The 16391-nt window shown below is 44.0% G+C and overlaps 1 protein-coding gene across 4 annotated transcripts in view; it reads left to right on the top strand.

Annotated features, from left to right (window-relative positions):
- GRIA1 (glutamate ionotropic receptor AMPA type subunit 1) overlaps positions 1-16391 on the top strand; it is a 165107-nt gene that overhangs the window by 82577 nt on the left and 66139 nt on the right. The gene's annotated exons all lie outside the window — the stretch shown is intronic.

Genomic DNA, 16391 nt, shown 5'->3' with positions numbered 1-16391 from the left:
CTTTTATGGCCATTCTATCTCCTGTGGTTGCTGTGACTGCACTTTAGGCACAAATCCCACTCAGACAACAGCTGATGGGTGCTGAATCATGTAAATGTAACAGCGTCCTGTAAGATCCCAGGCACCACGAGGAGACCTCTGTCTTGAAGTGGGCTGCAAAATTACTTTACTCGTATACACAGGCAGTGGCTGCAGACTCCTATCAATTTCACTTTGCATTTCTCTTCCTTGCTGCCAAGTTGCTCTCCTTTTAATTAATATTTCATCCTGTTGATGCAACTTGTCCACTTATTTTCCCAGTTGTTTGCAGTGCGGATTTCCCAAATTGTTTCCTCAGGGCACTTGCAAAATCAAGATCTCACATCTAAGGATCTCCGTGCAGCTCAATTATTGAAATTTCTTGCTGAAAAATGCATGCACTTTTAATTTAAAAAAATTGCCAAGTAAAACCAGCCAGGAGGTAGTTTGAAGAATATTGTATTAAGAAAAAAAGAAGAGAAACCACACAAACCCCAAAGTGGATTAGCAGTTACAGCACGATATGTCCAGAAACCTTTCCCCAGTGCTGTATAAGGGAAAAGAGCCTGGAACTGAGCTCTATCACCTTATTAAAATGTCAGCAGTTGAAACCACAGGAGATGTCACCTACTGCCCGTTCCAGTGCCACCCTAACTTCAGCCGTGCTTTGCTGAAGGTTGGCAGCATCCTGGGGGAGCCAGATGTAGGCTGGGGGCTGAGCAGGAGGCAGGTGCTTGGTTGTCCTTTTTGCGCATAGCAGATTGCTTCCTTGTTCACACAACAGACTGGCAGTGCCTCCTACTCTCTCAGCTGTCACAAACGAGGCAGACAGGGCCCAGTTCAGTCCCTGTGACCCAGCTTGTGACCTCGTTTCTGTCATTACAGAGACCACTGTGGGGGCAGCAGTCGTAAGCGACTGCCCTATGGCTGTGGGGCTCCGAATGCAGACAGCAGCTGTGTAAGGGACATCATCTGAAGTTTTCAAGAACAGGGTAGATGTGGTGCTTGGGAACAAGGTTAGTGGGCATGGTGGTGATGGGCCGACAGTTGGATTTGATGATCTTAGTGGCCTTCTCCAACCTTATTGATTTTCTGTTCATGGCCATATGTATTCATCCAGATGTGGTGAGGAGGAGATAGAATTGTGCTCTAGGAGTGAGTGCTCCATGGATGGCCCTATCAGGTGCAAGGAGTTCCCCTGGTTTGGAACTGGATAGAGAACAATTTGCTATGGTTTTCTTTGGGTTTGCTAAGAACCTATAAGGATATCGTGAACATAGTGAGAGAGGGAAAGAAGCTGTTGAGAACTGGGTAGATAAGTCAGAAAAGTGGTAGTTATGTCATACTTCTGCCCTTCTCCACGAATATATCCCAGTCCTGAGGGCCACTTAACCTCTCACAGTAGATATAAAGATGGCCACTATGCAGCTCAATAGTCCTAAAATTTAATGAATGCAGAGGAGGGCTGGTATGTTGAGAATTTTTAGGAGGAAGAGTTTAATACGTTGTGGAAGAAAAATTCGTAAGAGGGTAGTGAAGGAACAGCAGCTGTAGGAGTTTTTGCTCCAGTCCTCCCCAAGATCGGAGGAAATGAGAGATGAGAAACAGGAAGAAAATCTATGAGACACAAAGTGAGGGTGGAGGTTGGACAGCATTGGTTGGTGATTCTCTTTTTTGTTTTCAAAGAGAAATTGTGCAAGTCTGTGTCTAGATACAGTGTAAAAGGAGATACTGTCCACAGTCCTTGAGTTTTCTTCCCTGCTGCATCTCCTATCTTTGCAGTGTGAAATGTGGGATTTTGTGCATGTACAATACTGGCTGATCTCAGTTTGCAATGAAACTCTCATGTTTTCTCTTCTCTGCCAACCTCTCCCTTGAAATGTAAATAAACAAGGTTGGAGACAGATAATGAGGCTCTGGGGTAGGGGACTGAAAGTCCAACATCATATTTCCTTTGGCTGAATTTCTGAGAGGAGGGAAAAAAGCTAGATGAGGAATGATATAAAAAGAAAACAGGCATGTAGTTCACCGTGTAGGAAAGCTCAGAGCTGCTGTAGAGAAACAGTGGTATGCAAGCTAATGAATAAACACAAACAGTGGTGAATGCTTCCTACAAAACCTCCTTCTGCCTGTTTTTTGAAAGCATTTTTCTTACTGGTGCTTGAGCAAAGCCTGCTTGGAAGCTTTGTGCCCCAAACAGTAATGAACTTTGGTTGGCTGGTGGTCAGGAAGATTCTCAGTGGTGATTGATCTTACTGAGCTAGCCTCGGTGGCGACTGGGTTGCAGCTGCTGAATGGCAGCAGATCTGTAGTCACCAGCTGTGAGTTATATCTAACTCCCAGGACCAAGAAGAACCCTTTTTACCTTGTGTTTTCCTTGTGAGAATTGATTCCTCTGCACTCGATACCACTTCTCTCTGGAGCATCCCTTTCTATATTGTGTAAGGTGTAGTAGGGCTCAAGATTGGCTTTCAGTAGCCAATTCAGTAGGGCTAAAGATTGGCTTTCCTGTTAGTCAGGTTTGTAGGTGAAAAAGTTGTGCTTTAAGGTGTTTAAGAAAGGTTGTCCCTTTTCTCCAAGCAGTTGTGCATTTCTGTAGGAGGCTTTGCTGTTCCCTTGCTGAGCAGTCCTGCAGCAATCGTCTCAGCTCCTGCAAATGCCCTGATCAGAGGAGGAAAACATTCAATTTCCGTCAGTTTGCTGCAGTGTAATTAGCTCCGTGGAGCAGTCCTTGTGCCTCTGCTTTGGAAGCAGGCAGGGAATCACTTAGCTGTGGCATAGCAAAGTCAGCTCAGGTTCAGCTCTGCCCTCCTTCTCCTCAACATTCCCTTCCAAGGTACCACAACTCTGCTTGACCCTACTAAATGAGATGCTTGTGGGGCACTTACACCATGTAAGTGGTAGCTGCAATTCAGCGTGGTAATAGAGAAGATCCTGCTAGTTAGGAAGAAAAGAAATATCAAAAGGCAAACCTGCAGAACCAATTTCTGCATTTCAGAGAAGGATATGTGCGAATCTGCAATGCTGCAGAATGGCAGTGAAGGGGCTGCATATACAGCACTTACTAAGGAAGATATTGCCCACCAGTCCTGAGTGTTCATATCCAATTTGTTCAAGTTTGAAAAGCAAGAAGACTGCTCATTTTCTTAATTTCTACTTAACCCAGAGGCTATCTGGAGGTAGCTGCAATCTGCACCTGTACTTGCAGTGGAGCATGACCTGGGGTTTTTGGACAAGGCTCCGAGCCCTTTGTGCCCAGGCACCACAGAGAAAGAGCAGGCAGAAAGTGTTGCGCACCCAGCAAGTGGCTTCTCAATTTCCTCTTAAGTTTAACATTAAGCATGTTTCTGACTGCTTTGTGGGGCATGGCTAATACTGTGTCTGCATATGTGCGTGGGCAGAGGGCTGAATGGCAATGATTTGCTGTGAAGCACATGGATAATTGCTTTGGTTTGGTTGAGGCTTTTTTAGAATTGTTTGTAAGGGCTCAAAGAGAAAAAAGAAAATCCAGACATGCAGAAGCAGTCTCCTGCAGACAGGAGAGTGTGAGTGGAGCCCAGTGCATCCTCCCCATGCATCTGCTGTTGCGTGCATTCAGTTCCTTCCAGTTTCACACCAAAAATGGTCAGTCTTCGGAGCAATAAAAGCATCCTCTTTGACCTTTGTGTGGGAGAGGACCTAGCTGCATTTGGAATGCAATGCATTCCCTGTTGAGCCCATTTAGAGATCAAGGTTGTTAAGCACAGTCTTGTGTGATGCTGCTGTGATGACAATTTATGAGCAGCAAAACTCTTAACTGAATTCAGAACTGAGAAGAGCAGATGTGACTTTTCATACAGCCTTCTGGTTCCTTTTAATAGAGCACTATAAATGATGTTATTAATTCTATCAACAAGGAGAATAACACCAGGTATTTTCCCTGGTGTTTCATGGTTTGCAGAGTTAGAACAAATCCTCTGTGCTAGCAGTCTCCAGTGGATCTGAACACGAGCTTAGACACCAGGAATGCCTGGCTCTTTCAGCTTTGATACGGACTCATTATTGTGTGACATCCAAAGAGTCCCTTGAAGTTTGTACTTTGGGAAGTACTGCTCTGTACATCTAAAACCAGACCAGTCTGGTCCACATGAAACACAGCCAAAGGCATCTCTGAGCTCTCAGAATGAAAGGCATGTTATGAATGCAAAGTTTGTTATATGTCTACTGTGTAATGTCATGTGGACTCGTAATGTAGTAAACACTGCAGATATTCCAAGGACATAAAATCTTATTTGTAGTAAACACATTCTGAAGCTCCTCGCTGAATTAGTCTGAGCCTCTGATGTCCTTCTGCTGATTTTGGTTGAGTTTTGGCCCTTGAAGTTATTTGCTGCCATCTTCCTGTTTTATCTGCCAGACCCACCAGTCCCAGGCCCTTCTGTTAACCGACACACCAGATGCACTTAGAGTTACGAAGCCCAGAGTAAGCAAATCTAAAGTGTTTAATCTATTATTAATCAGCCAGTTGCAAAAATGATAGGGCTCTGGGGGACCTCAGAAAGACATCAATATTTATGGCCTCGTTAACAAATGCCACGTTTTTTTTTTTTAAAGAGACAACAGGATTACGAAGGATGTTTGTTTTGAATCATTCCATAAAGAGGCAATGTCATGTTTTGAGACAGGAGGATTCAGAACAAGGTATTTAATATTGATCAAAGTATTGAGGCTTCCACCGTACGTCTGTGCTTCTTTGTCTCTCATTGCAGCTTTCACTTTCTCTAGAAGCACTGACCCAAGCTGCGTTCATAGAGCCCTCACCGTTCTCATCTGTCACCTAGGGAATTCTTAAAAATGAAAAGATGAAACCTCCCAAATTCCATTTGCCAAGATAAATTATGTATGTTCCACCAGAAAAAAAAAAGAAAAAAAGGAAGCCATGAAGTACAATTTTAGTTCCAAAAGACCTCTATCCATTACAGGTGATATTTCTGGATTAAGCGAGATGAAGCATCTCATCCTGTAACATTATCCTTTGTCCTCGATACACAGCCTTTTCAAATTGTTTAACTTTTATGTTCATGCATTTATATTTATTGTTTTTAAGTACAGTTTTAGTTCAATTAGCTTTTCTTCCTTTAGCCTTCTTATACCAGAGCCCACTCTCTTTGATTCTATTTGCAGTTTCTAAGTTTTTGCCAAAAAAAAAAAAAAAAAAAATCTCTTCCCTGGAATAGAATAATAATCTCTCTCATCAAAAGATTACTTCAGTGCCCCCCATCCCTAAAGCAGCCCATCTGCTGAACATTATTGTTCTCTGTTTTGTGCGGGAGTTGAAGGAAAGAACAGTAGAACAGAGGCTGAAATCCAAATGGGAATGAGAGGATAAACCAAAGAGTAGCACCGTGAAAAAAGCATGGAGTCAGTGAAAGGGACAAAGAAAAGAAGAAGAGAGGGGATAGGAAAGAAACAGGCCAACCCAAAGCCAGTGTAGAACTGCCTTTAGGAAAACCAGTGTCATCCCTCACTCATCCCTTCTCATGCTTGCACTGCCCTTACTATCAGTTGACCTGGCTGCTGATCATCCCTCCTTCACACCCAGCACAGGCTTTGCTGAATAGAAAACATTTACAGTGCATATTAACTCACATTGTAACAAACCAGCAAGCAGAAAATCCCCCTACTTGGACCTGAATCCAGTAGCACAAAGCCAAGAAATGCCAACAGAGCATTGTAGACTGACTGCATGTAGACTGACTGCACGAAGTGTTCTGGTGTATCCCAATTGTTTTATAAAACACAGCAGCAATTTCTCTCTCCACCAGGCATTCCCCTTCTCTAATCTCTCTTTCCAGAGAGTTTGAAACCTTGTTCTCCTATCCATGTGAGGCCCATAACCACCATGGCTGGAGGCTGGTGCATCGTGTTCTTTGTGTGCTGGGAAATGTGTGTACGTTTTCCACCATGTGTATAGGGCAGTAGCATTGTTTGAACCACTCGTAATCTCAGAGCTGTTGGCAGCTCATGGCTGCCATGGAAACAGAAAGCTAAGCTGTGGTTTGTGTCTGAACCCTATCAGGTGTGTAGTATTTGCCCACTGTAGTGACTGCCAGATTGGCTGGAAAAATTGGTTGCTGTGCTTACATCAAGCCAAGCCTTGGGCTGAAGAGGTCTGTGCAAGAGCTTGACCTACAATTCCATGTGCTCTACACTTTGGAAACATCACCTGTGGCATTAATGAACATTTTTACTTCTTTAGTTTGAAGTACTCAGGGCTTTCCGCAGTTTTCCTCCACCCGTGAATCTGATTTGGTTTGTTTGCTTCTACCCGTGAGTTTTGCCTCTTTGCACCCAAAGCCAATGCATCAGGTCTCCCTCAGCACTTTTTTCCCACTGCTATTCCCCAACCCATTGTAGACAATTACAGATTTCTGTCTAAAAGTGGTTGAAAACTTACAGAAAATCTTCCCAGACAAAACAGGTCTTTGTCACAAAAGATTTTTCCCCCCTCAAGAAAGTAGTATTTTCAATAAATGTTTACTATCTCCTTGCCACTGCAAGGCTGAAATAAAAGGTAAATGTGGAGATTTCTATGTATGCTCACACTTTTTGCCAGTTTGCCACTTACCTCCCACCTACCAGTTGGAGAACAGGAAAAAAAAAAACAAAAAAAAACCCCAGCATGTGATGCCAATCTCCACCTATTTTCATATTTCTCTTTTTTTTCCCCATCTTCTCTCCACAAACAAAAGGAATGAAAATGAAAGCATTTTTATCAATTTTCCTGACCTGAAGGAAATTTAAGACAACTTGGAACAGCACAATACTCGATAGTCTTGCTTGCGTTCAAATTTTCCATTAAAAAAAGAAAACTTTTTTTCTTAGCACTATTTGCCAGATTTTCCTTTTGTGTTCTCTTCTGAGTTTTCTAACTATAAATAGGAAGTAGGAGAACTTCTGAAATAAATAATTCCCATAGTCTGAATGGGGGATACGTCCCCACTCTCACTCCTCCTTTCCCTTTCACTCCGATTTGAGTGAGCTCCAGATCTGAGCTTGCCCACCCTATGCATTTCCACTCTCCTTCTGTGCCTGCTCTGCCCGATGGCTGCTCACTGCCTGTGCCCACGCTTCAAGAAATGCCATTCTCTGCTTAACAAGAGCTCAAGTTTTGCAAAAGTCATTGACTTCAGCTTGAGCAGAGGTTGCTTGTTCCCATGAGGCTGAGCTCTGCGATTGATAGGATGGTATAAAGACGCATGTGAATGCCTTGGTTTTCTATATCCCTTTTAAATGAGATTGTTTCATCCTTACACAAACTGCAGGGACCTTTATTTCTTCTTCTCTTATTTCTTCTCTTACTCTGCTCAGTGAGTATCCTCTTCATCTACCTCACCCAGGAACAGGGGAGAAAAGCATCAGGCGTGCTCGTTCCTGGGAGGATAACCACATGCAGCAGCACTTGCTGTCCACTAAATATTCATTTCCCGGTGGTTTTTTGTATCTGTGTTACAGATATGTAATTCCTATCAGACGTGTCAGGTGTTCGGTGTCTCTGGAGACAGCCCAACAGTGGAGGCGGGAGACACCGAGAATGTAAATGTGTGCTGAGGAAATGTGAGAGTGTTTTTTGCATGCCCCAGTGATCAAAATAGATCCCTGGGTGCTGCGCCTGAACTTTCCTCTCTGCTCCCTTTCTGCTTCTCGTCTGCTGCATTGCACTGATGCTGCAGTTGTGCAGGAGACGGCCAGGGCAGTTTTCTTGTGAATGGGGGAGAAGAGCTGCAGGTGTGAGGTCAGTGCTGGGCGCAAGGGAAAAAAGGGAAAGTTTCAGGTTTCTTCCCCTCGTGCTGCAGGTGATGAAATAAAGCAGAGGAACAGAGTGTTATTGCACTGTTAACTTTTTAGGACAGTGTGCTAGTTCAGGAGGGTGCAACTCAAAGCCTGAATTGCCCAATGTGTACAAGAAGGGGTGCAGTCACCAACACCAGGTTGTGTGCTCTTACCAAAGCAATGCTCTACACCAAACCAGCACTGCTTTTGCTCCTCTGCTCCCTTCAGAAAACAATCCCACAGCTTTTCTCCTTCCACAGCTACAAATCTTCCCACCTCTGCATTTATTCATGGCCAGTTTATTGTCAGTTGTTCTCATGCCAATGTTGTCCTTTAGCATCCATAGCTCTTCTCTAGTGTTTACTTCTCTGATGTTTTTATAGAGAACAACCCTATCCCCTCCCAGCCTTTGTTTTCCTGCACTGAGCATGCCAGACCTTTTAAATCTTTCTTCTTGAGACAAGCTCTCCATTTTCCAGGACAGATACACAAATATCCAAGGTTTAACCACCCCCCAAGCCCCATGTAATTGGTCTGTCTTGACGAAAACCCACTGTTTCTACTGCATTGAAGTCAGGTTTGTGTATGTGCGCCAAACTTAGCGTAGAATGCACTCTTTGGGAAAAGGGATAATTGTGTGTGTGTGTGTGTGACACACAGAGAGGTCCCTGTGCCTACGGGATGCTGCGTGTATGCCGAGGGACGCTGTCAGCAAGATGCTGTGTGCGAGACTCCGAAAGGGATTACTCAGTGTGTGAGGGGGTGTTGTAAGGAGGATTTGGAGGTACGTGACACTGAGAAGGATTAGTCTCAGTGGGGAAAAGTATGCGCCTGTATAAAAGGGGGAAGATAAGTGAGTGGCTGCACGTGGCTCATGGAGAGAGATTAGCTCAGTGCATCTGCGAACGGGATGATAAGGAGTGTGGTGTGAGACACTGTAAGGAGGAGGGGTTTTAGCTAATAGAAGGATTTGTGTGCGCACATGTGTGCATGCATCCCTGTGGAACATGGTGAGAAGTATTTAGGAGGTGGGTAGCAGAGATCTGGGCTCTCCAGGAGGACTGCCTCTGCCGGTGTGCATGGCTGTGCCGTGGTCTCTGCCATGCTGGATGCGAGCTACATGCATTCTAAGGGAGTTTTTACAGGAAAACAGTCTGGGAGTGGCCAGGCTTCCTGCCCACAGCTGAGAGTGAGCCCTAGCAAAATGACTGACTCCATCTCATTCCCTGCTCTCCTCAGATGTTCTCTGCTGTTCCTCCTGGCTGCCGACACAGTGCCTCTTCCAGGTGGAAAGGAGCTGGCACCATCTTGGAGCAGCATGGGAGATAGGTTGATGGAGTCCTAATGCTTATTTTTTAGTGTTCTGACTTAACACTAGAGCTTTTCTCCCTTATGCTCTCCTGTGGGAAAACCAGGGTGTTATGTTAGAATCAGCAACTTCCTACATTTGATCAAACCTCACTTTTCGTTCAGAGAGAAAAAAAAGCATTGGAGATTTTCAGCTAGCTTTGTTGTTTGTGTTATGTCTGAACTGGATCTGTTCCACTGGCATTAGTTTCATCTCAGAGGTGCTAAATGTAAGGTAGACTGAATCTTTTGTGATAAGACGGATCAAAATATTTGAGGTATCTAGGGTAACTTTTCTTTAAAAAAATTGACCCTGTTTGTCCAACAGACCATTTGAATGTTTGCTTTCTGTTTAATGAAAAATCATCCAAAGCCCAGTCAGCTGTATTGAAGCTTTCAGTAGTATGGAATCAGAGTGGCCTGGGTTGGGAAGGGACCTCAACTATCATCTGGTTATTTTATAAGGAAGAAGGCTAAAACCCAAGGAGCTGTAGGTTCCTCTTGGTGCTCGATGCTTTACAAATATATCTTATGGCTAGAAACTAAGGCAGGAGACTTCCAACCAGAAATTAAAGAGTGTTTCAGCACCGAAGAAAATTTCCTGTTCCCCTTCTTCCCAGAACTCAGATTTCCTCCTGTTATTTCCATACATTCATTTTGAAGGATTTTCCAGTCAGGATGTTGGGAGATGTCTTTTAAGGGTCTTTTATCACAAATTCCTTCTGCCTAAAGATGCTTCTGAGGAGGACCTTCATGACCTACACTCAAGAAGTCATGAAGAAAGTAAATTTTACAAGCAGGTCACAGCAAACTCCAACGCACAAATCAGGTCCAGTATCCCTGCAGCCTCATTCAGCAAACATGTTGTATTTCCCAGTTGGCAGAAGTAGACCGTGTTTAAGCCCACTGTAATTCTGTTGTCCTCAATGTAGTCACCAGAGGAACTGTAACGTAGAAAACTTTTCTGCACTGAAAATAAATTTCTTATTTTTCTTTTTTTGCCCCTGCACAGACTCTTGTTTATAGACAGAAAGTGGATGATTTTGTCATTTCTCCCTGCATGGGAGATTTAGGAATGAAGTTCACAGGATAGTGCAGGTGTGTTACAGCTACCCATTAGTGCTCAGCCATTAGACTTGCAAAACGCACATGCACAGAAGGCTTCTGTCAACCAAACCTGCCCCTCAGTGCATCCCAATTCTTCCAGTCTAGACCTGCTCCAGAGGCAATGCCACCAAAGCATCCAACCTCTGAGTGCGCTGATAAAAGCTGTCACAGCAGTCAGCCTGTATAACAGTGTATGTAAGTTAAGGCCTGATTTTCAAAGTTGGCACACACCATATGGCTTCCTTCTGTGTCCTGATCTCAAATCACCTGAGGATCATCCCAACATTTCTTTAAAAGATGTGGAAGCCATTTAAGCACCTTTCAGAAATGCTATTGAGGATCTGCACTGTCAGGACCAGCAGAGCAAGGGAATGATCACACCACATGCTTAGGAAATATGACTGCAGATGTTCACTGCCATGTTAAATGTAGGCATCCCAAAATAATTTCTCTCACAGGGAAATTAATCTTTTCTCTAACAGGAGGGTCAGGAGCTCAAAGTGAAAGGTACAAGCATTCAGCCCGCCATGTTCAGCACCTACGTAGAGTTGTAGTATGGGAAGAAGAAAACCACCCCAAAGGTCTAAAATGCAGATTTTAAATGACACCCCTTGGTGTCCATGCCTTAGAGACAGAGGGATCTGCCCCAGGGATCTTTCTTTTTGCCTTGTTCCTTCGAGATCAATTTTTTGTGTGTGTGTGATTTTAAGCCCTGGTGGCAGCAGCCTCTGTCTTTGCAACCTTCTCTCAAAGACGGCGGTTCCACCTGTCTTTACCCTTGGCAACTTTTGGAATAAATGGTGCCTTAATTAGGTTAATTATATCTTTAGCCATCCATGTGCCCATTTCGCATATACCATTAGAGTCCATTACACAGTACACTTTCCCCAATTTTCCTTTTGGGAGGCAAATCTAATAACTGATGTGTGAAGCTTTCCATGGCTGAGTTGTCACGTATGAAATCTGTTAAATCCTGTTTCAACACCTTGAAAAGGTGATGCTCCTGGTGTCTGTCTGTCCAAAGCCTGTCCGACCCACTGTGGTCATTGACTAAAATTTCAGAGACAAATGTTTTTGATCTCCCTGAAACATCATGAAATGCTTGTATAACATCTGGGGAATAGTGAAAGAGTCTCTGTGATGCTTGTGAAAAGTGGTACAAATTAGCATCTTCCAGCTTCCTGCTGTTTTTCTGTCTAAATAATGTTTTACAGGCAACTTTCTGCTGAGAGGCAGTGAGATTTTCTCAGTAGCAGCCTGAATCATGTCATATCCTTTGGTTTATTCTGATTAACTGCATGAGACAGGAGCAGCATCTGCATGTGCAGTGTCACTGCTCCCAAATGATGAATGACCTGAAGTTTATAACAATTTTCCTTACTGTGCTCTGGCTGGCCTCCTCACAATTTGCATTTATGCAAAATGTTTTACATGATCTTTCTTGCTCTCTGCAGCTCACTAGAGAGCCTCTTGCTTTAGGAGATCAAAAACTCTCCCAGAATAGGAATCAGCAGAGGAGGAAAGGTGCTGTTTGCATATAACTAGACATGTTAGCAAGAGATTCTGAAGTTTTCTTAATGCTACAGATACTCACCCATTCTTCTGCCCAAGACTCAGATCCTATTTTTCAAACTATTTTCTCACTCCCGTTGGTGGAATAGGATGTTGAGAAGACCTGAGGTGCTCCTTGTATCTTCACTGGCCTTGACGTAAAAAAGATGGCACAGTATTGCTTTTTAATAGCAGAAATCTTTGTCAACACACAGAATAGTGGAAGGGCTTGGATTGGGAGGGACCTCAAAGATTACCTAGTTTCTACCCCTCTGCCATGGTCAGGGTTGCCAACCACTGAATCAGGCGCTAGATCACGTTGCCATGAATGAATTTTGTTTGCTCTACATGTGAAACATCTAGTAAACACACCTTTCCCAAACTGATTTCCTCTCCAGGATATGCTGTAAGAATGCTTTGTGCCTGGGAGTTTGATGCTGCCTGCCATTAACATTAATCAAGAATGGTTGTCCAAGGGTTTTTTTAATCAAAAAATGTGCATCCAAGGTAGTTTTATGTGATGGGTGATGTGTGCAGCAGCTGCTTTGGCCGTGAGACATTTGTTTCGGCACTAGACCACCTTGTTATGGGATCAGGTGCAGATTCAGGAGAAGGTTGTAGCTGTGGAAGCCCCCTCTGACATCTTGATGAAATGCCAAAGAGGATTTTTCAGAATTCCTCTAGCAGTTGGTAGAGTTCCCCCAGCTGCCTCGTTCCAGTTTGCTCTGTTCAGTGGGATGGATGCCTGCACCTCCCACCAGAGGAGAGCTGCCCTCTGCAGTTGGTGGCAGTCCCAGCTTAACAAGTATTCCCTCTCTGCAGAAGCTCCATCTGGGCAGGTTTGCTAGCTGCACTTCATATAATTTGCTTGTTCCACCACCCACAAGAAACTATTTGCACAAAAGTTTCACCAGAGACCATAAAATCACAAACCATAGGTCCAGCTCCCACCATCTGTCGCAGCTCTGCATTTCTGCTCCCCAGACAACACAGTCTCCCACCAGGATTAAAAGATCCGAAGCTTGAACTTGTTTGTTTGGGATTTTTTGAAAAAGCTGGTGCTTTGAGGCACTGCAGAAATAAAAATCTAGTTGCTATTATCATTTATTGCCCTCGCAATGCAGACAGGATTAAAGCTGTTCTAATGACAGGGAAGAAATTGTAATATCCCCCCTGACATTAAGCAGGCCTGAAGAAAGCTGCAAGCACGATGGAATGGAACATTAATGTGAGAAAGAAAAACAAAAACCCCACAACAAATTACTACAGCAAAGAACTACTGAGGGAGGCACTTCAACACACAAAAGCCGGCGCTCTCAGATGTCAAAGGATCTTGTCATTCTGAACCTAGCCCTTGCTGAGGTGCTAAATGGGGTTTCAGAGCCATTTCTGCTTTGGCAGGCTTTAAGTGAATGCATGCACCACTGGGTAATAGAGAAGGGTTTTGCTCTGGTGGCTTAACCCTTATCAATGAGTGTAGCTTACAGGGTTTGTGCTTTTGCTGCTCCTCATCTTAGAAGAATGTAATGGCTCCGGTTATTGCAGAAGGGATGGCAGTTTTGGAGCAGCGTTAGCACATGTAGGTTTTGGAGCATATGCTCAGCAGATACCTGTAATGTGCCTTGAAAATTTATAGAAAATGTGAATGTTTATATATAACACATCAAGCAGCTGGTGGGCTTAGGAATTGCTTCCCCATTCAGGCCCCGGGGACAAGATGCTCTGTCAGGTATGTCAGAAGGGTGTGTTTGTTTTGTCCTGAATAAACACAATTTGCTGGGACCAGTGAGAACATTCCCATGGAGAAGTGAGCCTGGCAGCACTTTCCTGCACACAATGAACCCTGCGCTTTTTATCTGCTGCCTTTTATTTTCAAATGAGCAGGGAGTCAAATTGTAGCAGAAAGGCCAATGATAACTCACTGCAAGAGGAAGGCAGCCTGGATGCCCTCTGACAGGCCGCCCAGACAACCTTCCTCCTAGGCTGGGAAGTATTTTAAGACAGAGCACATGCAAAGCATCACTCCCGAGAAGATCAGTCAGGTTAGGGAAAATTCCCCCAACTCTCCATTTGGGTCCTTCTTTACCCTCTGCTTTACCTTCTGTTCTTAGCCAGCTGCATAATTTCTCTCCTCTCTGCTGGGAAGGTAATTCTCTATTCCGAGGAGGTTACTCAGTGGCTTTCTTTATTGTTATTTAACATGTGTATATTGCAGTACCTCACAGAGGCCTCGTAGCATTGCTCCAGGCATCCTACAAACATGCAGAGCAACAGTTGCATCTGCAGCAGTACCTGTGTGCAAGGGATACAGGGCAAGGCTAATTCTGAGCCAACTAGGATTAATAGCAATGCCCACAATTCCTATGGAAGTGTACTAGATATGGCATACCCATTATTCTTCTTTGAAGGAATCTGTCCCTGTGAATTTAAAAAGGTTCTCATCTAGAAAATCAATTAAAGATATCACTATGAAAAGGAGTCAATATTTAAGGAAATACAGTGGTTTCTTTTCACATACTTCCAAAGCAGGGATTAAGAACTGGGCACATCAGGTCCACGCTCATTGCATCTTCTCAGGGTTAACGCTGTCTGCCTGGCTACAGCATTTGGTGTCCGACTCTGCAATCAAGAAATCCAGTGCTTGTATCTGAGTAATAAGCTGCTAAGGGTTTATTTGGGAGCATGGAGGGCTCGTTGCAGATGTGCATGCAAGCATGTTTGTTCCATCATGTTCTTTGGCTGCTTTGAGAAGAAGAAGGTGGAGTGTTAATAAATGAAGTTGTTAATTTCCAGTCTGTTACTGAGAAAGTCTTAAAATTAGTTGTGTTAGTTCAGTGGCATGCAAGGATAAGCTTTTATGCACTGCAACACAAAGCAATTAAAAATTGGAAATTTAGAAACAAGAGTGGAAAAACTAGAGGCAGAGAGAAATGAGAAGGGATTAAAAGTGCTCACTTCTGACTGTATGAGGAAAAGCAGGCTTGGGGCATGAGACCACAGGGAAGGGCCAGGTTGGATACTGGGAAAAATTTGTTCTCAAAAAGTGGTGATGCCATGGCACTGCTGCCCTGGGAGGTGAGGGGGTCACCATCCCTGGAGGTGTTTGAGAACTGTGGGGATGTGGCACTGAGAGACATGGGCAGTGGGCCTGGTGGGGGTTGGACTTCGGGATCTTAGAGGTCTTTTCCAACCTTACTGATTCTGTGATTCCATGAAGAATCTGAAGAAGATTGCCATGAAGACATTTGTGTGCCGTTGCCTAGCTCTGTAATCAAACCACTGTGCAACTTGTCATTCTCCAGCAGGTATGCGCTCTCATGCGTATCCTGCATCCTGCCAGTGAAAGCACAGCGTCTGGGAGGGAAAGGGCTGAAAGGAGAACTATGAGAAGCAGAAAAGACAGCTCTGTATGTAGACCTTAAGTCAGAACTTCCAAATGTTGGCTGAGATCCCAAAACAGACACTGAAAGCACTGCGTGTAGACCCAGGGCTAGAGGAGGTCTGCATGGCCATCTGGTCACCTGCTGTCACTGATCACCAGAGACCTTCCCACTCGGGCTGCTCTCCACATGCAGCTGCCCCGTTCACCTGTCTTGCTGAGAAATGCATTTTCACATCTCTGCCCTGAAATAACCATTCCAAAAGTTACTCAGCTCTTCAGTCACCTGTCAGATCATGAGTGATGTATTTTACAGTGCCGCCCCCCCAAAAAGAAAAGAAAAGAAAAGAAAAGCATTAATCATATTGATTAAAAATGAACAAAGGAGATAGGATTGTAATGGCAAATTAAATGGTATTGAACTGATGGGCCAGGCAGAGAGGCTGACATTGAGCTACAGACAAAGATGGGCTCAACTACTGTCTTAATACAAACCTGAAGAAGTGTACATGTCGTAATTGAACTCTATGCCTGGAGCAGACTGAAAGGGCTGAGGGAAACATTATTATAAACAGGAAGTAATCCTAAAAAAAAATGGGAACGCTACAGCCAAGAAAATATGTCCAGGTACTGAATTGGAGATAACAACATGAATCTCAGGATGCCACAGAAACTGAGAGATCAGTTTGATGGGCACATCTGCAAAAACACAGGCCAGAGAAAATCTGGCAGAACCTGTGCACATATTTTAGGAAGCAGGGGACATGGGAGCAGAACATTCATTAATGGGATGAAGGTTAAGAAAGGAGTGTGTTAGGTGGATGTTAACACCCGCTTTCCACAGTGGAGTCAAACATTAATATTGGAATCACATTTCCGGGCAATGTCCACAGCTTGGCTTTCATGTTGCAACCTGTTGCCACTTTGAAGGCAAGCTCTTAGAACATCCTCACTGCAACCTGAGGTTAGCATTAAAGGCAGTCACAAGCCTAATGTCTAGAAAAACTGCCCTGAGCAAATACAGTGCATTGGGGAAAGAAAAGGGTTTGTTGCTTTGTTCTTTTCCTCTGTTGTTCATGTTCCCTAGCAGAAAGCTACACCCCAGTACTGTCGTTAGTTTTCCTATTATAGCACTACTTACAGACAGGCCATCTAATGAAGCAGCAGAAGCAAAATT

The sequence above is a fragment of the Lagopus muta genome, chromosome 14 (genome assembly GCF_023343835.1).
Source record: "Lagopus muta isolate bLagMut1 chromosome 14, bLagMut1 primary, whole genome shotgun sequence".
NCBI lineage: Eukaryota > Metazoa > Chordata > Aves > Galliformes > Phasianidae > Lagopus > Lagopus muta.
Note: the sequence above shows the minus strand (reverse complement) of the source record. Positions and strands in the feature narration are given on the sequence as shown.